Source organism: Balaenoptera musculus, chromosome 7 (assembly GCF_009873245.2).
Source record: "Balaenoptera musculus isolate JJ_BM4_2016_0621 chromosome 7, mBalMus1.pri.v3, whole genome shotgun sequence".
NCBI classification, from domain to species: Eukaryota; Metazoa; Chordata; class Mammalia; order Artiodactyla; family Balaenopteridae; genus Balaenoptera; species Balaenoptera musculus.
In genome coordinates, this window is record NC_045791.1 from 35,334,779 (window position 1) to 35,360,800 (window position 26,022).

A 26,022-nucleotide genomic window follows, 5' to 3' on the forward strand; every position below is an offset into this window, starting at 1 on the left:
CTTTCTCTAGTTGTGGCAAGCGGGGGCCACTCTTCATCGCGGTGCGCGGGCCTCTCACTATTGTGGCCTCTCTTGTTGCGGAGCACAGGCTCCAGACGCGCAGGCTCAGTAATTGTGGCTCACGGGCCCAGTTGCTCCGCGGCATGTGGGATCCTCCCAGACCAGGGCTCGAACCCGTGTCCCCCGCATCAGCAGGCAGACTCTCAACCACTGCGCCACCAGGGAAGCCCACCAATGCAGTTTTGATTAAGAAAAAAAAAAAAACAGGATTCTAGAGTAGCAGGCCAGAGGTTTCACCACTGACTCCTTGTGACCTGGGGTAAACCTGAGTGTTGCAAGTGTCTCTGGGGCATCCAAAGACTTGGGAGATAAGGCTGGAATTTAAGTCTCAGGTTCAGCATTTACTAACTGTTGGGCTTTAGGCAAGATATTTGTCGTATCTGAGCTTCGTCTTCTTCATCTGTAAGTGGGCACAATGCTACTACCACCTGACTCACTGATCCTGGAGGTGGAAACCGCTTGCCAACTAGAAAGCATTAAAGAAGACAAGGGAGAGTTATGTGGCATGAACTGTTTAAAGTGGGATAAAATGCCTTTGCCAAATGCTTGTGTTTCTAACAGTGGCATGACTCTAAAGGGTCTTGGAAGAGAGATGTGTGAAGGTATTTCATTATGGTGCACATAGCTGTGCCACTCTTCTTTTGGCACAGAACTATACAGAAATCCTCAAATAGGCATTTGCTAACAATAACCTGATGTAATAATCTATTGGTTTCCTCCATAAGCATGCTGTGACTAATGACTAATTACCCAGATCCTTTGAAATGAATTTATCAACATAGCCAGTGTTTTATTTTTGGAAACTCTAAGTTGTGAACTAAAGGAAGCCTTATTCTGAAAGTATTAGACTCTCTCATGCTATTATTTCAGAGACAAAGAATTCTTCTGGATGAGCAAGTAGCACTTAGAAAGTAAATTTCCATTTAGTACCTCCACAGAAATATATCAAATGAACCAAGCCAGATCAGGAGGGATTTGGAAAGAGAGACTCTGCTTCAGCTGCCTTCCTACTCCATTTTGACTGCCCCCAAAGAAGCACTGAATTGTTCACTTTAAAATGATTAATTTTATGTTATGTGAATTTCTCCAGAATTTAAAAAAAAAAATGTAAGGCTAGCACCCCCATCAAGAAGTTTATGGTTATGGTCTGATAAAGATGACAAGCCTACCCTGCACTCATCCAACAAATATTTCCCGAATGTGTGTTTTATTCTGGGCATAAATGTAATACTAAGCAATGTATATAAACAATGCAAAGTGCCTTAAGGTTGGGGGCTTTGTAGCAAAACTGAATGCTTGGAATTAATGGGGAGGAGATGAGTGCTGGCTTCTTGGCTGTGCTAGAGAGCATTATGAATATAAGTAAAAGGTGAAAAAAAAGGAAGCTTTTAGCCAGAAAGAATGGAAAAAAGGCCCCAAAGTGACCATGAACATGGCATGCATGCTGGATAACAAGGAAGCCACCCTGATTTCCATGTTCTTCTTTTCTGATATGGCTACAAGAAATGCTATTTGGAATGCATCAAGCCATGGAACAGAGTTAATCACAAGATGGGTTAATCACAGATTGTATGCTTGATGGCTGTGCAGGTGCCTGGAAACAGGATGCCTATCAAGGTATCAACCTCCGCTGCTGGTTCCAAATGTGTCCTGCCCAAAATGTCATTATCAGAAACTTGAATGAAGATATAAATAGCACTGATGATCAAATTTACAGTTGACCATAACATTGGGAGAAAACATTTATACATAGGGTGACAGACAGAAAATCCATAAAGAATTCTTCTGGCTGAAATCATGGCCAGATTGAACAAGATGAAATTTAATCTAGATAAAGATATTTATTTCTGGAGGAAAAAAAATCTACCTAAGTACAGTTATAAGACACTTGACTTAAAAGTAGTACAAATAATAATTAGAAGGGCTTGTGGTTTTAGTTGACTATAAAGTTAATATTAACCATGACAGCCCCACCTCCCCCAAACTAATATAGGGGTCAGTGCAAGATGCCTCATGTTAGAATGAATAGTGTCAACCAGGAGAGCCTCCAGACGAGAACCAGGAGGGAAGGGATTTTTGAGGATCATTTGAAGAAACTAGTTGTGTATTATTTGGGGAAGACAACACATGGTAACCATTTACAAATACCTAAAAGCTAGTGGGTGGAAAAAGGGCAGAACCAAGGTCAATGGACAATTTTATACACACTTCAAATTTACCTGTATTCAAGAAAGACATTTCTGACAAAGTGTATGAAAGGGAATGTGCTTCCCTATGTCGCTTGTGAGTAAAGGTGTTAATATTGCTCCTGAGTGATAGTTTGTGTGGGTCATTGATCATCGGATGGATACAGGATTAGACTATCTAAGGTCCCTTTCAGTGCTGAGCTCTGATGGTTCAAAAGAGATGAAGAATGTATTCTATAACATCTTACAGAAAAACCTAAACAAACTTTTTGGTCAACCCAATAGAAAGGGTCAAAAGTTAGTCAGAGTTCTTTGGGTCTGATCTGGAGGATAGAAGAGAGTAAAGTATTAAGCAGATGAGAGACATGATAAAAGTTTTATCTGAAGACAGTTCTAGCAGGAGCATATGGAATGGAGAGAAGGAGAAAGATGGGAAGCCAGGAAGCCAGAAATTAAGCTGTGGCAGTGATCCGGTTATGAGGCAACAGGGTCTGGATTGGGCCAACGGTAATAGAATTAAGAAGGAAATGGCATAATACATAGTATAAGAAAAGCTGTCAGGATTTAGTCATTAGCAACTTTATGGGAGATGGAGTAAAGGCATAAGCTTATGTGAGTTACTGGAACCGAAGTGATAACAAGAGACTCAAGTGGAAAGGGCTGGTAGGCAATCAGGCCTGTGGTACTGGAGACTGGATGATACATCACAGATAGAGATAAAGATTCAAGATTTATTGGAATAAAGCTGATGGCTGAAGTGGAGAAACAGAGGGGCTCTTAAAGAAAAAAAATGAGAAAAGAGAAAAAAGATCAAGGTCTAAATTAAATGTTAGGAAAGAGCAAGTGGTAAGGGATTCCAAGGTAGAAGAGAAGACAGTAAAGGTGATACAGGAGGGATCAGAGAAGCAGAAGACCCTGGGCAATGTGTATCCTGAAAACCAACAGAGGAAAGAGATCCAGGCGGGGTGGCAACTGCGCCAAACACAGGTGTCCTCAGGGTCCAAGATCTGATGTTCCAAGATCACCAAGAGTGGAAGAAATAGTTTACGGTAGAGTGGACACCTGTTTTGTCACTCTGCAACAGCTCTGCTCCCCACAGAATTTTCCTCTGCTATAATCACTTTATGTTATATGGCTGTAAGCTCCAGTTAGACGCACACACAGACACTCAAGAACAACCACCCACGGTCTTGAGTTATGGATTCGGGAAACCTAAGCATAAGCGAGCTGAGCCCAAGTTAGACTACGCCACATTGTCCACTGACTGGAACAACTGTATCCGGTTACTGTACAGATTACCCATTTAACAAGGTTTAGAATTATCTTTTACTCATGAGGCAAACCAGTGACAGAACCAAGCCCTGAAGTAGGAAGTTCTGCCTCCCAGATTGTTATGGACTGAACTGTATCCCCCAGAATTCATACATGGAAGCCCTAATCCCTAACGTATCTGGTTAATAATAAGGTAATTAAGGTTAACCAGGGTCATTAGGATTCCTAATCCAATAGGACTGGTGTCCTTAGAAGAAGAGGAGGAGACACCAGGGATGCAGCCACACAGAGGAAATGCCATGTGAGGACACAGTGAGATGGTGCCATCTACAATCCAAGAAGAGAGACCTCACCAGGAACCAGCTCTGCTGGCACCTCGATCTTGCACTTCTGGCCTCTGGAGCCGTGAGAGAATAAATTTCTGTTGCTAAAGTGGTATTTTGCTATGGCAGGCCAGGGAGACTAATACACAGATCATGGGTCTCCTTTAGTTTTTGGGTCAATAACCTGGGCATTGTTTAATACCTTTGCTCAGTATCTCAGTCACTCACTGGGACCAAGTTCAATATTTATTGGAAGTTGTACTAGCGGAGAACCCCACACGGTGAGCACCAAGTTAATTTTCTGCAGGTGCCTCAATGAATTTGTTGGTTAAAACAATTTCTCAACTTTTCCACTAAACTGAAAGTTCATCAAAAGGAAAGCCACGTGGGATAAAAAAAAAATACTCAGGTTTTGAAGACTATTCTATCCCAGGACTACCTCTTGCAGGGTGGCCTTACACAGAGAACAGGCAGAATGAGACTTCAGAGACCAACCTTCCTGGTTTGCCATGTGTTGCCCTAAGGGGACTCAAATTCCTACATCATTCACTTCAATGAGGTTGTTACTGAGATGCAGATGTTACCCCGAGAGTTGCCGGGTTGGTTTAAATCATTAGCATTACAATTACATCCTTAGCTTAGCAAACTTCTGAGAACGAGAGCCACATGACAGATTAGTTCCGACGGGCAATCAGCGGTCAGAAGAAGATCAGAGCTTCCGGATGTGTCCTGACCAGCCAAGTGCTCCTGATGAGCATTTGGCATCAGGCAGAATGAGGTGGACAGGGGGTGAGCATGCCCAACAGGGAGGAGAGAAAGAGGAAGGAAACAACGGTCCCAGAGAGAGGCTGTTTCTCCCTCTCCATTTTATCAGAAACCATCCTTAGGTGGAGGGCACTTTACCACCGTTGTGAGGATCTCTTCTATAGATCCTTAAAGAAGTAAGATTAGGACTCTGAAGGACTGTGGCAATTCTGAGTCCTTCAGAACAGCGGACCCCAACCTTTTTGGCACCAGGGACCAGTTTTGTGGAAGACAATTTTTTCATGGACGGGGGTGGGGGGATGGTTCAGGGGGGAGTGAGGACGATGGGGAGCGATGCGGAGCGGCAGATGAAGTTACGTTCGCTTGTCTACCGCTCACCTCCTGCTGTGTGGCCCGGTTCCTAACAGGCCACGGACCGGTACCGGTCTGAAAATAAAGTCCAAGTAAATCCTGGTGCCCTGTGCCACAAATCCTGGTGGCGACACGTACTCACAGCCTGAGATTTGGTTTCAGTCCAATCCCCCAAGGAGAGACACTGGATGAAAAACATTCCGTATGCGGCCAATATGAAGAAAAGAGCAGGCATCAAAAAAAGCAACCCAGGGGACTTCCCTGGTGGTCCAGTGGTTTAGACTCCGAGCTCGCAATGCAGGGGGCCCAGGTTCGATCCCTGGCCAGGGAAATAGATCCCGTATGCCACAACTAAGACCCGGTGCAGCCAAATAAATAAATAAGCACTAAAAACAAAACAAAACAAGCAACCCAGCTGAAAAGAATGGCTTAAATCAGAGCTCCAGAAGTGCCCTCTACAGCCAGCAGCAGGTGCTGTGTGTTTGGTCGCGTCATCCTGGACCAGGGGGTCACCCGGGTGAGACACAGAGAAGGAACTCTGCAGGTGTGTACACAGGAGATGTCTGGGGCTTGCCTTTCAAGACGTGCTGCTCTGTAAACCTGTAAGACTGTGGCTCTGGTGTTCAGCATGCAAAGAATCATCTGCGGTGCTTGTAAAGATGGTGCTTCCTGCTTCCCCTAGTGGATGCTGAATCCAGAAAGTGCATTCCTAACCAGCTCCCCAGAGGATTCTACCGCAGAGTGGTCTGCGGACCACACTTTGAGAATCCCTGCTGCAGGGGTTCTGGATCACACAGAGAATAAACCACTGTAGAAACAGTTCCTGCGTGGCCTGAAAATGTCTATGCACTTCCAAAGGTGCTTCTGGAAGCATTTACCTCAGGGCTCCCTTTGCAAGGAGAAGTTTCTTTGATTTGTGAAAAGCCATGAGGTCTTCTGGCTCTGACAGGAGACACTTCTAATTGGGAGTGAGTACCGCCAACTCCACTCGCCTTCTCTGAGCCCACCCAACACGGTCTGCAGGCACCTGCCCCGACACAGAGCCCAGGAGTGAGACACATGAGATCAGATTTTAATCACTGTTTTGAGAAGGTCAATTTGTTGGCTGACAAGTTGCTGGTTTACAGAAACAAGCAGCAGTAGCCTTAAAACGGGAGAAAAGGCCAATGAAAGAGTGCAGAAGGGGTACCTTGAGGAGTCTTTTCCTGGCCAGGGCTGCCGGAGGTACGTGAGGGCATTCTGATGCTCCACTTAGGAGCTCAGGCCCTTAGGAGACCAGTGACTCACCCGGAGGCCTTCCTGCTCCTCCACCTTTTGGCATGCATGGAGCGATGTGGGTAGGGAGGAAGGAGCCTGTCACCAGGGCATTTATTGCATTTAGATTAGCTGCTTAAAACTCCCTTACGAGAAACTAGGAAGGAACCTGGTGTCATTTTCTCCGTAGAGACCTGAATTTAAAAAGCCTTCCTAGTCCCATGCCAGCATTTCCTAAGTGAGCCTTTCTTCTGTCACTGCAGAGCCAGAAGGTAGCGGCATCACCTAGCAGCTGCTTGCGAAGTGCAAATTACATAACGTGTGCTATGTAAGCAAAGGACGGCCGCTTAGGCTGAGCAGAAGACAGCCACTCCCGCTTTGATCTCAAATGCCCCTTTACGTGCTCTGACCCAGAGGTCCCCCAAACAGACTAAGGATGATGGGACTAATGGAAGCAGCTATTCCTGCCAGGTGTCTTATACCCTCAGGGATTTGGAAAATTCTAGTCCTCACGCCCCTGGCCCTGTGCAGAATGGACGTGAAATGCGATGAGATCGGGGTGAGGGGGCATTCATCCCAAGACTTGAAGCCCTCCATCCTTCTAATACGCAAGCACATGTTTGAATGTAATAAGCTTGAAATGTGTAGCATAAATGGCTACACTTTTTTGAAGCTAGGCATCCTCTCTGCCTTCCCCAGTTTCATTCATTCTCCCACTCTTTTATCCACTCTCTTTTTCATCTTTTTTGTCGTTTCTTTGCCTCTCCTGCTTTCTTCTTTCCTCTTCTCCATCTCTCTTTCTCCTATGTCTTCTTCCTACCCTCCCTCGCTCGCCCCTTCCTCTTCTCTTCCACCTTATCTTTCATTCAAATGACATTTAGTTGATACCTACTACCTGTCAGATAGACAACAAAATGAAAAATGCCATCCTGACCTCATCAGTCAGGACCTATTTTGAGAGCTCCTTTGTGCCAAGCACTGTTGTGGGTGTTTGAGACGCACAATGAACCAAACAGAGTAATGGTCCCTATCCTTGTGAAGCCTAGTAGAAGCTGTAAAGAAGCCATGAAAATACAGTGGGGAGTACCAAAGTTCCGGCCGGGGAGTCATGAGAGACCTCTGGTAGGATTCAGTGTTTGAGCGGAGCCTGGAAGGAGATGTAACCGTTAGCCCTGTGGGCAGAGGAGGGAACATGTGCAAAGGCAAGAAGGTGTAAGAGCATGAGCCATTGGGGACCTACAGGTAGGTAATGTCGTCTAAGGATGATGATGCCTGTGGGTGTAGCAGAAGCTGAAGCTGAAGACCCCAGCAAGGACCAAGGAGTAAAGGTCCTGATGCACCAAGGAGAGGGATCTGCAATGTATTCTGAAGGCCATGGGGCACCACTTAAGGATTTTAAGTAGGTGAGTAACAAGACGAGATCTGCACTTTAAAAAGATAATTCCGAGAGCGAACCACTCCAAGGGAAAGACTGGTGAGGGACAATGGCAGAGGGAAAGTGACCAGCAAAGAGGTTATCTCAATAATCCCAGTGGGAGATGGAATGGGGGAGACATAAGAAAATCTCTGCCCCCATACATACACATACAGCTATATTTTTTATTGCTCAGTATTGGTCCCTAGAAGACATCCTACTGTACATTTTCAGTCTTGTCCCAAGATGTATAGACTTTCTATAGAGACAGAGTCATATGTGCTTTCCTGTCTTCATGATGTCTGCCCTGAAGTTCTCTACCAAAACCAACGACCCATGTTTCAGCCCCTGCGGAAAACAGTTTGGCAGTTCCTCAAAAAGTTAAACATGGAATTACCATATGACCCAGCAATTCCGCAATTCCACTCCTAGGTACATACCCCAAGAACTGAAAACAAGTACTCAAATGAACACTTATCCAAAAATGTTTCTAGGGACTTCCCTGGTGGTCCAGTGGTCAAGAATCTGCCTGTCAATGCGGGGAACACGGGTTCAAGCCCTGGTCCGGGAAGATCCCACATGCCACGGAGCAACTTAAGCCCGTGTGCCACAACTACTGAGCCCACATGCCACGACTACTGAAGCCCGCACGCCTAGAGCCCATGCTCCGCAACAGGAGAAGCCATCGCAGTGAGAAGCCGGCGCACCACAACGAAGAGTAGCCCCCGCTCGCCGCAACTAGAGAGAAAGCCCGTGTGCAGCAAAGAAGACCCAAGGCAGCCAAAAATAAATAAATAAATAAATTAATTAATTAAAAAAAAAATGTTTCTAGCAGCAAAAGTTGAAAACAGCGCAAATGTCCATTCATGGATGAATGTGATATATCCATGGAATGGAATGTTATTCAGCCATAAAAACAAATGAAGTACTGATACATACTACAACATGGATGAATCTCCATTCTGCTAAGTGAAAGAAGCCAGACACAAAAGGCCATGTTGTATAACTCTATTTGTATGAAATACTAGAAAAAGTAAATTCACAGAAATAGAAAGCAGATTGGTGGATACCCAGGGTAGGAGGAGGGGGAGGGGGGAGTGCTTAGTAACTGCTTAATGAGTACTGGGTTTTATTTTGGATTGAGGAAATGTTTTAGAACTAGATAGAGGTGGTAGTTGCACAACATTATGAATGTACTATGGTTAATTTTATGTTATATAAATTTCACCTCAATTAAAAAAAATTTTTTTGAAAACCTAATGATCCAATTTCACTCTCCTCTTTCTCCAACCCTGTTCCCCATATAATCAATGTCCTGATAACTGAAGTGTTATAAGGATGGAGCTGACCAGAGCAAGCCCTCCAGAGTTGGCACACAGCCACAGATGATCACATTTTTCAATTTCCCTTAAGGGTGCTGAGAGTTTAGAGGAGCCAGCAGAATCAGGGAGGTAAGCGAGAACAGGTTTCAGTTTGCTCCTTTGAGTGGTGGAATCTGATAGTTTAAGAGAATGCAATATACCATAGATCAGGGCAACAAGAAGTCTGTGCATGGGAAGAAAGCTTAGGTCCCACTGCAGAAACATGCACAGCAGGCTTTGGGGGAAGTGGCTCGAGAGATGTTTGTAGACTGCAGTGTCTGGCTTCTGCCACAGCTGCGCCTCTGTTTCTTCCCACAGAAAAGACTAATGAAGAGGCTGGAGTGCTGTGCACAAGGAAGCTGATTAAACCTCCCTCCTCCGGTCTCCGAGAAGGAGGCATTCTGAGAGCCTGCATCTAGTAAACAAAGCAGCAAGACATGACTTAGTTGCACCAAGCACTGAAAAGGGGCTTTCTAGGGCTTGGAAAGTAGCATTGCACGCTAGAAAGGCCTGGAGGCTCTGGGTATGAACATGGATACTGCCATGGACTAACTGTGTGACCATGAGAAGTTATTTATCCTCTCTATGCCTCAGTTTTCTCATCTGTAAAATAGGGATAATTACACCTACCTCATAGCTCATCTGCTCTTGTGAGAAATAAATGATATATGTCATGTAGAGTATTCAGAAAGTGCCGGGAAATATTCAAATTGTTTGATAAGTGGTGTGATATGAATACCAACTAATCAGCATAAACAATGAAATAGCTCATGGTTCATAGTAAGCCTTCAATGAAGAGTAACTATTATTTGGAAGAGGCAGCTAGAAACAGAATTTGGAGGGGGAGGGCACTGTTTCTATAAAATACAGCCCACTCTTAGATAGCTCTATGTATGACAGAAAAGGGCAAGTACCGGCTGGAAAAGATCTCTGAAAGTCCCCCCCTTGCCCGGGAGCCTCCTCTTTCTCCTGTCTCCTTACCACACCCCACTTCTGTAGACAGGTGATCTCCAGGGAAGGTGGCAAAATGGATCCTGTTTCCCAGACACTTAAAAAGAAAGCACAAAGGAAGTGTAAATAGGCACAAGGTACATTTAAAACTGGGTAATAATTCGCCATAGAAGTCTAAAAGCCCCGAATAAAAGGACTGCAGAAGCAGCTAGTCCAGGACTTAAAGGGCTGCCCCACCCCCTCAGAAGAGAGGAGCATGAACCAGAATGCAGATTCCTTCATCAAAAAAGGACTGCTATGGGGAGAGGTGGAGGTGGGGTGGGGATGTCGACTAAACTAACAGCACATTTAGTGATGTAGTTGGTTCACATTCTGGCACTGTTCTCAAAAATATTTGAAATAGGGGCTTCCCTGGTGGCGCAGTGGTTGAGAATCTGCCTGCCAATGCAGGGGACACGGGTTCGAGCCCTGGTCTCGGAAGATCCCACATGCCGCGGAGCAACTGGGCCTGTGAGCCACAACTACTGAGCCTGCGCGTCTGGAGCCTGTGCTCCGCAACAAGAGAGGCCGCGATAGTGAGAGGCCCGCGCACCGCGATGAAGAGTGGACCCCACTTGCCTCAACTAGAGAAAGCCCTTGCACAGAAATGAAGACCCAACACAGCCAAAAAAAAAAAAAAATTTGAAATATTTATAGACCAGGAATAGGGGGTACATTTTAGGGAATTGTGTGAGAAGGATGAAAAACAGTTTCTGACTTTGTTCGTCCCTTTGCCAGCACAGTCTTCAAGTGTTCAGGCCTGGTTGAATGAATAGACGGATGAGTGCATGGATGGCTCGTGGAAAAGAGAGGACAGGGTATGTTTAGAGAAGAAAAGTGCATATCAGGTGGGTTCCTGGAATGCAATTCTGCCCTAAACGTAAGGAAATTAAGGAATGACTCAGATGAGATGAAAGATTCTGCCCTGACACAGGAAAGGTATGTGAAGTGGCTCGGTCATTATCAGTAGAACTCAAAGATGCAGCAGATGCAGTCAGGTGAGACCACCACATTCCCAGGACTCCTCCAGATGCAATAAAGTTCCACCTTGAGAGGAAGTGGCTCCCTTCTGCCTACAGATCTGTCCCAACCCTCACTGCCATGCCTGATCACCAGCAGGTCCCCATCTTTATTAGTCTGCCAATATCTTGCCTAGTGTTTCTCCTGTGGTTCTGTTTCTTCAGCTGATCTGCCATCTCTGCCTTTCTAGTCACCCTAACCCCTCGCTTCCCTGTTTTAGGAAGTGGCTCTGAGTCAGACACTTGGATTCAAACCCTGGTTCCATCATTTACTAGCTGCGCGACGTTGGACAAATCATTTAACATTTTCTACGCCTAGGAAATGGATGATAAAAGTATCTACATCATAAGGTTATTGTGAAAATTAAGGGGGAAAAAATTCACATCGAGCAATTACAACAATTTTGGCCTATAACACATGGTAACTATTACTATGGTTACCGTAGTCTGGCTTAGATATTATTACATTTATGAAATTATACAGGCTAATTCCATGCCTCCAAAGTCTTTTTATGATTCCCAATTCCTTTTGTGCCTATGTTTAGACTCTATACCAAATCTCCTGGACCTGGTTTCAGTCACCCTAAGCTGTCTTCCAATTAATAATAGTATCTAAATTTTATTAAACTACTATGTGTTGGAACTTTATCTTTTTATGTATGTTATTTGATTGATTTCATCACCACAATAACCTTGTAAGGATATTATTACCCCACTTTACTGATAAGAAAATAGACTCAGAGAGGTAAATAATTTGTCCAAATCCAAACAGTTAGTAAACGGCAAGCACTGTGGTGAATCCAATTCTTTCTGCAAAAATAAAGCCCATCCCATTATTCTATGGTCCCTCCCGGTTGTTTCATGTGCATGGATCTGGTCCTCTTGACTTAACCCTAAGCATTTCCATACTGCGACACCTTCTATCTCTATAACTCTAAGGGGTTACCACTCCTAGTATAGTGTTAGGCATGCCATAGGTACTCACTAACTGTTCATTTGGATGCTCAGAAAAAAAACATATCTGTAAATAATTCTTTGGTAACATTCTGACTTAATAACTTGCTCTGTACAAAGGCCACCAATAAATAGTTCTAGGATTAATTTACAAAGCTCATGCCTTCACAACAAATTCTATCTGTTTGTTGAACAAACATGTCAACATATTTGCACGGTAGGAATTTAAGGAAGTCACCCTGATGACCCCTGTCTTTACATGAATGATGCCGGGGATCCAAAGACACATTCTTGTTGAAGGGATCTACCACTGTTCTACCCATTACAGCTGTGACCAAGCAAACCAGTGTGGCCCTGACATAACAAGTAACAGCCGCAGCTTCACTATAACGTACAGTCTGTCTCTACAACCCTCAGCCAGCCCCTCATTCTAAACCAGGGTAGCAGTGACCAACAGCTACTGTCCTAGTCTGTAGCTCTTTTCAACATCACAGAAAAATTAAGGCTATGAATTAGTAATTTTATTTAGGCAGAATTATTCCCATGGACCTTTTCATAACTAGCTTATAAAAAAGAACTGGGATGATTTGTTTAATACTTTCATCCACAGAGAAATATCTAGAGAGAAGGTTTTATAGGAAAATGGCTGAAATTTTCATTGCCGAATGCCAGAAAAACAAATATCTTTGTTCTGTTTCAAATTATTATACTTTTCTGATTTTTCATAATTTTTTCTTTTTGGTTTCCATTTGGCTTTAGAGATGAACATGAGAAGGTCCGTTTATGTGGGGCTCATTCAAAGAACTGACCTTGCTAGTGAAGTCACGGAAATGACGATCTATGGCCATCACAGACATAATGGCTCTGATAATGATAGAGCCGCTAAATTATGATCTGAACTTGGAAGTAAAAGAGAGGAAGTTGCAAGGATCCTATTTTCAAGACAATGTCTCTGAACATGTCCTTGCAAATGAGAACAAGTAAGAAGAAATGAAGAGAATATACGATGTTCAGGCAAGATTATTTCTAAACAGAACGCCTTTCCGCATTTTCTGTGACAAGTCCGCAACTCTTTAAATGAGCCCCTCGCAATTTCAGAGTTGCACCTGGTTCAATCGATGACTCCCGTCAATTCCTCACTTGCAAACCAGTCCCATTTTACTCTGCATGGGGAACACTGATGTCACAGAGGCTTTCAGCTATAGCATCCACTTATTCAGTATTCATTTCTCTCTAACCCTTGTGTAGTTGTGGCTGGGGTAAGGGAGGCGCAAAAGAATGGTAGGATTTGATTCTTGCCCGCCAGCATCTCACACCTGCAGAGATAAGACACAGACGCATGACACAGTGACAAAGCTATACGGGGCTGCAGGTGGTCAGCGCCAGGTGAGTGGGACAGATGCTGCCACGTGAATTCCGAAGAGTGTGGAAATGCTGGGAAGAGCCTCACAAGAGGAATGGAATAAGAGCGGGACCTTGTGCAGTGTGAAAGCTCTAAAGGGGGGTGGAGCTTCCCCCCAAAAAGGGAACGGTGTCCACAATTCTCACACTTGGGATTGAACGCTGCCTATTCATGCAACTGGGAGGGGACCACACTGCCTAGAGCAGAGTTACATGGAAATAGCTGAGATATGACCATATAGGTCAGTGGAGTAGGATTCAAAAATACCTTGAATCTTCAACATATCTTTAGTATATCTCAAATTATTAAAAATGGGTGGAAGACCTAAATAGACATTTCACCAAAGAAGACATACAGATGGCCAAGAGGCACATGAAAAGATGCTCAACATCACTAATTATTAGAGAAATGTAAATCAAAACTACAATGAGGTATCACCTCACACTGGTCAGAATGGCCATCATTAAAAATCTACAAACAATAAATGCTGGAGAGGGTGTGGAGAAAAGGGAACCGTCATACACTGTTGGTGGGAATGTAAATTGATACAGCCACTATGGAGAGAACAGTATGGAGGTTCCTTAAAAAACTAAAAATAGAACTACCAAATGACCCAGCAGTCCCACTACTGGGCATATACCCTGAGAAAACCGTAATTCAAAAGGACACATGTACCCCAATGTTCACTGCAGCACTATTTACAATAGCCAGGACATGGAAACAACCTAAATGTCCAACGATAGATGAATGCCTGAAGAAGATGTGGTACATATATACAATGGAATATTACTCAGCCATAAAAAGGAATGAAATTGGGTCATTTGTAGAGATGTGGATGGACCTAGAGTCTGTCATACAGAGTGAAGTAAGCCAGAAAGAGAAACACAAATACCGTATATTAAGGCATATATGTGGAATCTAGAAAAATGGTACAGATGAACCTATTTGTAGGGCAGGAATAGAGACACAGATGTAGAGAATGCACATGTGGACATGGGGCTAAGGGGAAGGTGGGATGAATTGTGAGATTAGGTTTGACATAAATACACTACCATGTGTAAAATAGATAGCTAGTGGGAACCTGCCGTATAGCACAGGGAGCTCAGCTCGGTGCTCTGTGATGATCTAAATGGGTGGAAAGGGGGTGGGGGGGGGGGAGGGAGGTCCAAGAGGGAGGGGATACAGGTATACATAGAGCTGATTCACTTCATTGTACAGCAGAAACTAACACAACATTGTAAAGCAATTTTACTCCAATTAAAAAAAAATGGCTTACATTTTAAAGTGACTGGTCAAGAAACTATTAAGTTTCATATACACACACAAACTTGTACAACATTATTCATAACAGCCAAACAGTGAAACAACCCAAATGTCCATCAGTGGATGAACAGATAAATAGTTTATATCCATACAATGGAATATTATTTGGCAACAAGAAGAAATAAATGCTGATATATGCTACAACATGGATGAAGCCTGAAAACATCACGTTCAGTGAAAGAAGGCAGTCACAAAAGGTCACATATCGTATGACTGATTCCATATATATGAAATGTCCAGAACAGGTAAATCCATAGAGACAGCCTAGGGCTGGGAAAGTTGGGGGGTAATGGGGAGTGACTGATAATGGCTATGAGATTTCCTTCTGGGGGGATGCGATGATTGCACCACTCTGAATATACTAAAACCATGGAACTATATACTGTAAATGAGTGAATTGTATGCTATATGAATTATATCTCAATAAAGCTTCTAGTAAAAAAAAAAAAAAAAAAAAACTCTTGAAAGAGGTGGGCTCCACAGAGTAGGGTCTAGGAGTCTGGTGTGGAGGGAAACTTACATTGTCACCACTCTGTTTACAATCAATATAGCCCAGTTGGAAATATATGGGGAGAAGACTGAGTTTCCCTTATCACACTCTGGCTCTTTTACAAATATAGGCCTTCTGATTTCCTAAACCTGCTAACCTCTATTTTTTTTTTTAATTTTTTAAAATTAATTAATTAATTAATTTATTTATTTATTTATTTTTGGCTGCATTGGGTCTTCGTTGCTGCACACGGGCTTTCTCTAGTTGCGGCGACCGGGGGATACTCTTCGTTGAGGTGAGCAGGCTTCTCATTGTAGTGGCTTCTCTTGTTGCGGAGCATGGGCTCCAGGCGCACGGGCTTCAGCAGTTGTGGCACACAGGGTTAGTAATTGTGGCTCACGGGCTCTAGAGTGCAGGCTCAGTAGTTGTGGCGCACAGGCTTAGCTGCTCCGTGGCATGTGGGATCTTCCCAGACCAGGGCTCGAACCCATGTCTCCTGCATTGGCAGGCGGATTCTTAACCACTGCGCTAACAGGGAAGTCCGCTAACCTCTATTTTTAAATTTACTTTGGTTTTTTAAAGAAAAAATAATTGTGTAGCTGCTCATGGATATATGTCCCTAGGGAATCCCTGACATATACACCATGTTCAATCATTTCTGACCATTCCCGAGGTCTCTCTTGATTTCTGGAGGAATTAGGGTTATTGAATTTCAGTACATTCCAGTAAACATTTACTGAGTGTCTGTCTTGGGGCAAGTACACAGGCAAGCGAGGCTAGGCAAGGGTAGGGAGAGGAATAAGAAAAGACACTCCTACTTCAAAGGGCTTGCCACCCAGAGGGAGAGAGACCTGAAAAAAAGGTAAACTCCAAGTACTGTGCCCTGTCACAAACACTGGCTGATCAGGGCGATAATTTTACCCAGTACTTCTCAAAGTAGCTACACAAAAATCGCCTTAGAAGTGTATGTCAACAATGAAAATCCTAAGGCCCATCCCAAACTAGTGAACCAAAGTCTCTGAGAGGAAGGCCTGGGAACATATATATCAATCTAATGTTAACTGCATCCTGCCTGCAAAATGCACCCAATTTAAGATGATGAGATTATTCCCAGAAAATATGTGACTTGGTGTAAATAACTAGATAAGCCTTTCCCCAGCTGCATTCTGCAGAATACCAGTTCTTCAAGTAGTTAATAGGCATTCACTGGGGGAAAAAAAATGGGTTCTGAGATCAAATGACTTTGGGATATCTTTGGGTTAAATAAAATTTAATCGGTTTATATATCACAGAATGCTAAGAGACTTTAGTGGCCTACTGTGTGCCGTGAAAGGGCACTGAATGTGGTCATTACCAAACTTACTTGACTAGGGACCCATTTTTCTTTCACATATGTCAGTGAACATACTAAACGAATGGCTAGAAACACCTAACAAAATTAAGAGAGCGGAGATACTCTGGAAAAATATTATGATCTTCTACTTCTTAACAGAAGAAGAAGCATATATAAGAGAATAAAATTTTTTTAAATAGTTTTTCCTTCTGGTTACTATCTGAGCAATATCCCAAATGCCCTTCTGTGTACTCTGATTGTCACTTGGAATAATACTCGTTTACTGAGGAAGGGGTTGTTTAAAAATCAATTTGAAGATTTCTTTGCTGAGAAGTTCCTGAAGACCAAGGCTAGGGGAATACAGCATGTTTCCTCTCTGGTTTCCAGAGAAAACATAATAGGGTCTATCAGGATGGGTACAGGGCCCAGAATGGAGACAGCTAGATCATAATTATCCTGCAGCCAGGTCCTGGTCCCTGGGGGTCCTAGATCTCTGAAACAAAACTATTTCACAGCCTTGGGATGAAGCCAAGTAATTTTCTTAGCCATGAATCAAGATCAACAGCTGGAAGACTGAAGCCTTCAAAACCTGGACACTGCTTCTAACCTGAGCTCCTTGGGTTAATTCAAAAGGCATCAGAAGAAATGGCCTAGCTTCCCAATCTCAGCAGCATACAACTAACCAGTCAGTCACCCAGACCAGAGTGGAGGGGTTCATCCTAGACTCCTCTCCCTTCCTAAGTTAGTTAGTTGTTAAACCTGCTGCCTTTATGACTTGAATATTTCTCAGTTCACCTCCTCCTCTATTCCCACTGCTACTGCCTTACTTGAGGCCTCCATCATTTCACACCTGTATTATTTCAAGAGCTTCCTAATTGGACTCCTTGCCTGAATTCTCCCTCTCCTCAAATCTATCTTCCACCCTGACCAATGCACATCTGATCATACCACTTTCCGTTTTAAAAATCCTTCAATAGCTCCCAATTACCTACTGCAAATAATTTTCCCCAAAGTGTGTTCTGCAGAACACAAATGTAATACATGATCTACAATAAAGGGCTCCTTTGAAATTAGAGGCCAGTGTCATTATGTGGAGGTACAATAAAGAGGACTATCCATCAGTGTCTGATCTGTCCCTCAGTATTGCAGAAAGGTCCAATACTTTTTTGGAGAATCAGGACGCAGAAGAAGCCCCAATCAGTAAATTGGGAAATGCTTCTAGAGTCTATCCATGTCTTTGGCTGGGGGAATCTCAGAAATTATTGTAACATAAATGCTTAGGGGATAGTGGGCACTTTTTACACTTCTAAAGAAATGGTATATAACTGCATCACTTTGCTGTACACCTGAAATCAAATAGTTGATTGTAAATCAACTATACTTTAAACAAAAAAAAATTTTTTTTTTGGCCACACTGCAGGACAAAATTTTTAAAATTGTGGGATCTTAGTTCCCTGACCAGGGTTCGAACTGGTGACCCCTGCAGTGCAAGCACAGAGTCCTAACCACTAGAATGCCAGGGAATCCCCGCCCCCTCCCAATTTTTTTTTAATTAAAAAAAAAAAGAAATGGTATAGTTTACATTCAGAGCCTGATGGGTATACCCAAGTTTTCTCCAGGAAGGCAATGTTGAACTTCAAAATTATCCTCTTCTATTAAGTATGTGGAGGTGAGGTTTTATGCTCACAGCATCTTTGCAAGTCCTAAATTAGGAGATGAAAATCAAATACCCTAAGAATCAGACAGATCACCGCTGACAAAATTCTGGCTGAGTTTCCAGAATTAGGTATCTGATATGTGCCTCCCCTGCAACGTCTTCAAGATATCTTCCTACTAAACTAGTCACTAAGTTAGACAAATCTTCAGTATTTGAGTTGGCTGCTGGCTGGCATTTTGAAAGCCAGCTACTCTATGTAAATGCAACACTCAAGCAAAAAATCTAACAACTAGTTGCACATCTTACAGTCAGAACATATTTTACTTAAAAGGGATATGAATCAAAACATTCATAGAAACTAAGCTATGCATTTCCTTATTATTTTTCTGTCTTTTTTGTATTCTTCTCTCTTTTCCTTTCTCTTAAAAAATATTTTGGGAAGTTCACCCCCACTAAGTTTGGAATGTGGCATGAAGAACTTTTTTCAAAGCTACCTTTATACCGTGTATATTTCAAAACCAGGGCAAAACAATATCACACTTATCAACATATTACTCATTCCTAAGAAAACCCTGATAGTTATAATATCTTGCATAGTTTGCATAGTTCTTTATATTGTAACTTTGATCCAAGGGGTTTAAAACACACACACACACACGCATGCGCACGTGCACGCGCGCACCATTCAAGATACCACAGCTGATGACAGCATCTATAATAATTATAAGATCTACCTCAACCTGCTTACAATACTACAACATTCTGTAGTAGCAATAATTAAAGAATCAGAGCTATAAAAATAATATGAGAAACTAATGTCTAAAAATAATGTATATTATTTTATAAGTAGATAAATTTTCAAAATGAAAACACTTAGTGTTCACGTAATATGTTTGCCAGCTTAGCTTTAATATTTAAAGACTTAATCAGCACCTCTCTGTTGAGTACACCCATGTACCAAGCACACACTCTTCCAAGAGTAAACATCTGAATCTTAGAACTTTATTCAAATAAACCTCAACTGAGACGCATGGCAATCATCATTTTATCCTTTATCGTCTGAACTGGCTCTCTGCTGATGCCCTGGCACTGTTCTGTAAGCATAAGGACCAGCTCTCACCACTGAAAACAGCCTGGTTCTGACCCTGCAGACACTGCTAGAGGCAGAGAGAAAATCTACTCTGAGTCCTCTTTACCTTAGCAATCATCATTATTAGAGGGGTGAGGCATCTACCGTACATGGCAGGTAACCACCAGTATAGTGAGTAATCTGTCCCAGGGAGGGTGGTGAAGCAAAAGGCCAAGAGGAGCATCAAGTAACAAGAGAACGTTCTGTTCCAGACACTGGAAGGGCATGGTCTTCCCATCTCCCAGTGATGAATCATGTGTCCCATCCTTGGCCAACTGGTCCACCAGTCAAGGATTAGAGCTCTTCTGAACTCAGGACCTCCAGCACATAGTCAGTGTAAGAATCTCCTCCCTCTATATTTCTCAGGCTCTAACAATGGGAAGCAAGGGCCTTCATTATGCCCATCCTAACCTTAATCCCTATCCCAGTTTCCAGAATCCCACTAGTTTCACTTGCTTCCCCAAAAGAGACTTAAAAACTTCTAGCTGAAGTATAAGGCACATACAGGAACATGCCATATACATGTGCAACTCAATGGATTTTCACAAATTTTACACTGCGTAACTGGCAAGCAGTCAAATGGACTTTTTAATAGAGAAACACAAGGTCTGTTTAGCTTTACCAAAAATGGCAAAGTCTGGTCTCCAAGCTAGTATTTTCCATGGGCTTCGTATAACCTCGCAAAACAATTTCCGCTTTAACACTGTAAAGGGAATACTCCTCTTAGCCTTCCCACCCCAACTCCACTAAGTCAATACATCTTTTAATAAGGAGGCTGTCATCAGAACGGTAAAATCTCCCAGCGCTAATCCTTACTCCCACCAAACCTCCCACTGTTTTATGTGCTGGGAATCACAATGTGATGACGTTAGGAGGGATCCTAAGAATTAATTCTGGTTCAGCCATGACAGTGGAGCGGAGCTGAGCCACAAGCTGGTCACATCCATGCTTTTCTATATCTGCTCATTATCTGCAGAGATCTTAGTGTATTGTGGTGGAAGCCCGCACAGCTTAACTTCTCAAGCTTTCTCCACAAAACTAGTATTTAAATCTTTTATTTTCTCCCATTGTTAGACCTTGTTGAAGTAATCCAAATCTTAATTTAGACAAAACACTATTAAAATCCAGGTCACCATTTTCAGTAGAACTATTTTCACATATGAAGGGCAACACACATCTCCAATAGAAAATGACCAAGAGGGACTTCCCTGGTGGCACAATGGTTAAGAATCCGCCTGCCAACGCAGGCAACACGGATTCGATCCCTGGTCTGGGAAGGATCCCACATGCCCTGGAGCAACTAAGCCCGTGCGCCACAGCTACTGAAGCCCGCACGCCTAGAGTCCAAGCTCCGCAACAAGAGAAGCCACCGCAATGAGAAGCCCGTGCACCACAATCAAGAGTAGCCCCCACTTGCTGTAACTAGAGAAAGCCTGCGCACATCAACGAAGACCCAATGCAGCCGTAAATAAATAAATAAATAAATAGATAGATAGATAGATAAGTAAATAAATTTATTTTCAAAAGAAAAGAAAAAAAAAGAAAGAAAATGACCAACAGCAGCACCTCGAGCTTCACTGGCATCTTCAGAGGTATGTTTTAGGAATGTCTTCCGAGTACATGCTTTCATCTGTTGACATGAATATACTCAAAGAAGGCCCAATAACAATGTGCATGAAAGCAGCGTCCTCTCCAGATCAGCCTCCACTCTTCCCCACTCTACTCTTACACTGCATGGCTGACCTATAAGCCCTACTCTTTGGCTTCTGGTTGGGTTTGGCCAGTGGGAGCCCCAACAGAGTCCAGAGTGAGGGGAGAGAATGAGTTTAGGGTATTTATCCCCTAGCTTCCTCCCCGTGGGATGCCCTCAGGCTGGCTGCATCCTTCTCGAGGTAGCCTTCTTGACAGGACTCAGTCCTCCTAGGTTTCCATAACCATGCCCTTTTCTGGTCCCATTAAGCCTAAGGGTGGCAACAGCTCTGCAGTTACCAGACCTCGTGCTTTCCTTACACCCTACCAACACCTTTTCAATTTATTAAACCCTCTCAAATTGTCCTAATTTGAGGATGCTATCTGTTTTTTGTAGAGATTCTGATTGATACAAGGACCTCTCGCCCCCCCTACTCAGAACGTGTCGTTTCCTTTTACCTTTGACAAACATTGCTATCCATTTTTACCTTTTAAAAATATCACTACTGAATCATGCAAATGTTTTCCTGGATTGGAAGCTCATGGAGATGAACTGAAAATAAGAAAGAATAAAAATGGAACTTTGGTCACTCTTGGCTAGGGCCAAATGTAGCATCGACGTGCAAATGTCATCAAGACGTGCATACAAATAATGAAGACGCCAACATTTTCCTAAAACACAAAACCTCTTTCTGACATTCTCTAACACTGAGTTTTTAATGTTCGTTTAAGTTTTATGGATGCATTATCATTTTAATCCGCCAAGGACTGGGGATTTCAAATCGTATCAGAAAGCAATAGCAAACAAAAAAGCTTGAAAGAAATTGCAACTTTAATCTGGATTCCAAGTTAGATAAAGGTCTCACCATTTGCGTCAGAGAGCAATCTAGTCTCTATCTTGGAGATTCTCCCAACTCCCAACTGCTTTGTTAGCTGTCAAGCAAGCACCATACAAAATAACTTGCTTATATCACCCTTCAGTGGTTTATTCCAATTTTTTATATTATTAACCCTGGTATTCAGCATTGTAAAAAGAACACTGCTCTAGAAAGAGATGTGAGGAGGTTCCAGGGCCAGTTGCACCACAAATTGTCTGGGTCATTCTGCACAAGTTGCCTCACCGCTTTTGAACCTCAGTGTTTTCATTTATGAAATGAAGTGCAGGGGCGGGGGGGTGGATGCAACTTCTCAAATCTTTGTGAGTTTTTTAAAATAACATTACAACAGAGAGTAAATAAATTCTTCTTATGGAACCTGGAAGCCTCAGCCTAACGCTGCTTCCCTTGATCGAGAAAGTTCTTTGAAGTCTTATATTTCACAATAAAATTTTGAGCTAATTTGGTTTATTCTCAATCAATCAAAAGAGAATGTTTATATTCTCAATCAATCAAAAGAGAATGTTTATATTTATTTTAATATAAAAATGTTTTACAATACTCACCAATATCTATAAATCTTAAAATGTACTAACCCAGCAATTTCACTTCTAGGAAACCATTTTGGGGAAATGCTCCATGTGTATACAAAGATTCATATGTAAGAATATTAACCATAACATTTATCTGCAGGATTGAAAATGGGGAATATTCTAAATCTATCAATGGGCTAAATTCATTATGGTAAATCCACCCTACACAGTCATTATGTCATTCAGTTATTAAAAAGAATAAATTGTTAGGGGAAAACACCCCTGGTACATTTTTAGGTAAAGAAAGACAAGTCACAGAATAATATTTATGATGATCTCATTTATATTTTTTAAAATTACAAATAGCATATATGTGCTTGTAAGTATGTTTTTCTAAATATCCATGTCTATCAATGTATAGAAAAAAGGTCTGAGTGGATACCCACTGAATTGCTAAGAACAGCTACCTTTGAGGAAGGGACTAGTTTGGGAGATAGTCAAGGAAGACAAATTTTTCACACTATATGGTTTTTTTACTGCTTAAATATTTTTTCCTAAATACCTCATTTCACTGAATTTAAGATAGCAATGATTTTAAGACTCATCATCAGATTATGTAGCACTAGGGGGAAAAGCTACCAATAAAACTATGAGATACCATTACTTTTAAGATGTAGCCCCATTTTAGATGTATCAAAATGTGTGTGTGAGGGGGTATATGCCTCAGGGTCAATAAAATACACTATATGACCTCAGAAATTGTTACAATATAGAAGAAAACTAACATTGGGACTCTAGAAAGACACAGGATGTCTTATATACCAAATTTTTGGTTTTTAGTTAGCTAATAATTAAATGTGACTATCAAGGATCTTTTCTTTATAAAATCAAGTATCGACATAGCATTTTCGGACCTGTGTGATTGTATTCCTTACTCTATTCTGCAGCATCTTCACACTTCACAGCAGGCCCTGTGCATCATGATAACTAGGAAATGTTCTGTGCTTCCCTACCTTATCAATTTCACCTACATAATAGAAATATATAACTCCATCCCTATATTCTAAGCAACAACAACATGATCAAATGTGAGATTATTTGAAAGTCTAATAATAAATTCTTAATTCTACCTCTTAGATAAATAGAGCCATTGAATCAAATAAACCTCAAGACATTAATCTCTGGAACATCATTTGAAATTAAATATTAAGCTATCAATAATGACTCTTTGGAAATAAACTGGGGAACTAATTTGTTTACTCACTAACTATTTTAGCATGATGGTCATCACATTTTTCTAGCTTGTTGGTAAATATTTGCCTCCAACTCTTACTTCATTCAAACACTATTTAAGAGAATATCTGATTTGGGGCTGAAGTAAACATTCTTTACTTTTTCATCTTGGTGGCCTTTCACTTTATCATAGAGGAAAATCAAACAAATCAGGCACAGTCACTCCTTTTAAAAGTAATGAATGACTTTATAAAAAATAATGAATATCTCTTAGAATTTATTCTATTCCTGGGGTTTTCCTATTGACTGATTATTGTTTTCAGTACATCCCAAAGGATAATAATGCTGAGCTGAAGAGAAGTTTATAAAGCAAGAAAACACCAAACAATAAACATTCTTGATGATTAAACGTCACAACCATCACAAAACAATTATTTAAACTTTTTTTGTCAGTACTTCCCTAGTGTACAACTAAGAAGGAAAGACAGAGATAATCTAAAGAAGAAATACCTCTCCTCAATCATCAATAAGAATTAGGAGAAGCTTACTTCTCAGAAAGCTTTTTTTTTGCCTTTGATTTTTTTTTTCTTAGAGATGAGACTCAGATGTTTCCACCTCAAATCGCTGTGGTCTGGAAGTGCACTGTGGGTATTGGCAAGCAAATGAGCACTAGGAAAAGCATCCTTTTTTGGCTTCTAGAGTTAAAAATCTAAGATAAAAACAAAAAAATCTTCCTTTTCAAACATCTAGTCCTTTCAAAGATGTGTGTCACACACACCTTCTTCCTTCAAAGATTCTGAAAAAGACTCAAGGTCCAAATCCTGACCGCTTAGTCAGTATACATAAAACACCATGGTAATTGATCATTTCAAAAAGCAAATGGCATATGGTGGCATTTGTACCCCAACTGAAGAAATTGCTTATCAGCAAACAGAACAAAATTTTGGATTTGAAGAAACCTTAGAAATTATCTAGTCAAACCTCTTTGTTTTATAGGAGGAAATATTGAGGATTAGAGGGATTACATGACTTGCTCAAGGCCACTGCTAGTAAGTGGCAAAGACCAAAACCTCCAACTCCCAGCAATTACGTGCTACCACCCCCTCTTCTGAAAACACAACAAACCAATCAACCAATCGTAAGGCCTTAGGGGATTAGTGCATATTTTCACCTGTCAACTACTATAATATTTTTGGAAATCACTGTCAAAAGCCATGCAAGTACTCTGAAAATAAACCACAGGATTTTGTGGGAATATTAAAACCTGCCAAGGAAGGAGTATGCTTAGTTCCCAAAAGCATAAGTATATTCATTATATGTACAATACTAATAGCAGAAAACACTTACGGTATATGTTTTAAGAGCTTTACAAATATTAACTAATTTAATTTTCAAAACCACCCCAGATGCAGGTTCCATTATCATTGACACTTCGGGAATATGGAAACTGAGGCCCAGAAAATTTAAGACATGTTCCCAGGGCCACAAGCTAGGAAGTGGAAAGCCAGGACTTAATCCCTGACAATCTTGACTGAGTCTCTGTTTTTAATCACAACACTAGTACACCACATACACATGTTTCATAATACAAAACACAAAAAGTAAACCTGACATTTCCCCAGCTCATAGCCATGTTCAGTAGAAGATAATTTTTTTTAAGTTTTATGGAGGTTAAAAATGATTGAGAGATACTTTTAATTAATTTATTTTATTTATTTACTTTTGGCTGCGTTGGGTCTTTGTTGCTGCACGCAGGCTTTCTCTAGTTGCAGTGAGCTCGGGCTCTAGAGCGCAGGCTCAGTAGTTGTGGAGCACGGGCTTAGCTGCTCTGCGGCATGTGGGATCTTCCCAGACCAGGGCTCGAACCCGTGTCCCCTGCATGGCAGGCGGATTCTTAACCACTGAGCCACCAGGGAAGCCTTGAGAGATACTTTTAATTACAACCTTATCACTCACTGAACTTTTCAACAAATCTGCTAATAGAATAATAACACTGGAGGTCAGATTCTTTTTCCTATACGACGCTCAAGCTAAAAAGAAGAGAGGGATTACAGAATAATAGGAACAAAAAAGGCAAAATAAGAGGACTACGTTATTCACAAACTACACAATCAAGCTCCTGAATAATTGGCAGCTGCCAATATTCATGTTAAGATGTACGATCTTAGATCAATTCCCTTGAATGAAAAGGGAATGAAAGCAAATTCAAAACATCCTGTTTTAAATGTGAGACTTTTCAATATTTCTGAGAAGAGATGCAAAAGAAAAAAATAGGATATAGGAAGTACTGATATTGTGGCACCATTTAAGAGAGAGAAAAGTATTTATTGCTCAAACCACATATTTATGCTATAAAAGAATACATAAATGTATAGTGAGAACAAGGATTGGTCTATTTAGATCTTAAAA

The 26,022-nt window shown here is 41.7% G+C and overlaps 1 protein-coding gene and 1 non-coding gene across 4 annotated transcripts in view; one reads left to right on the top strand and one right to left on the bottom strand.

Annotated features, from left to right (window-relative positions):
- CACNB4 (calcium voltage-gated channel auxiliary subunit beta 4) overlaps nucleotides 1-26,022 on the bottom strand; it is a 259,470-nt gene that overhangs the window by 110,625 nt on the left and 122,823 nt on the right. The window lies entirely within an intron of this gene.
- Nucleotides 5,216-5,288, top strand: TRNAA-CGC. The gene has a single exon. It is a non-coding gene; the product is annotated as a tRNA-Ala (tRNA).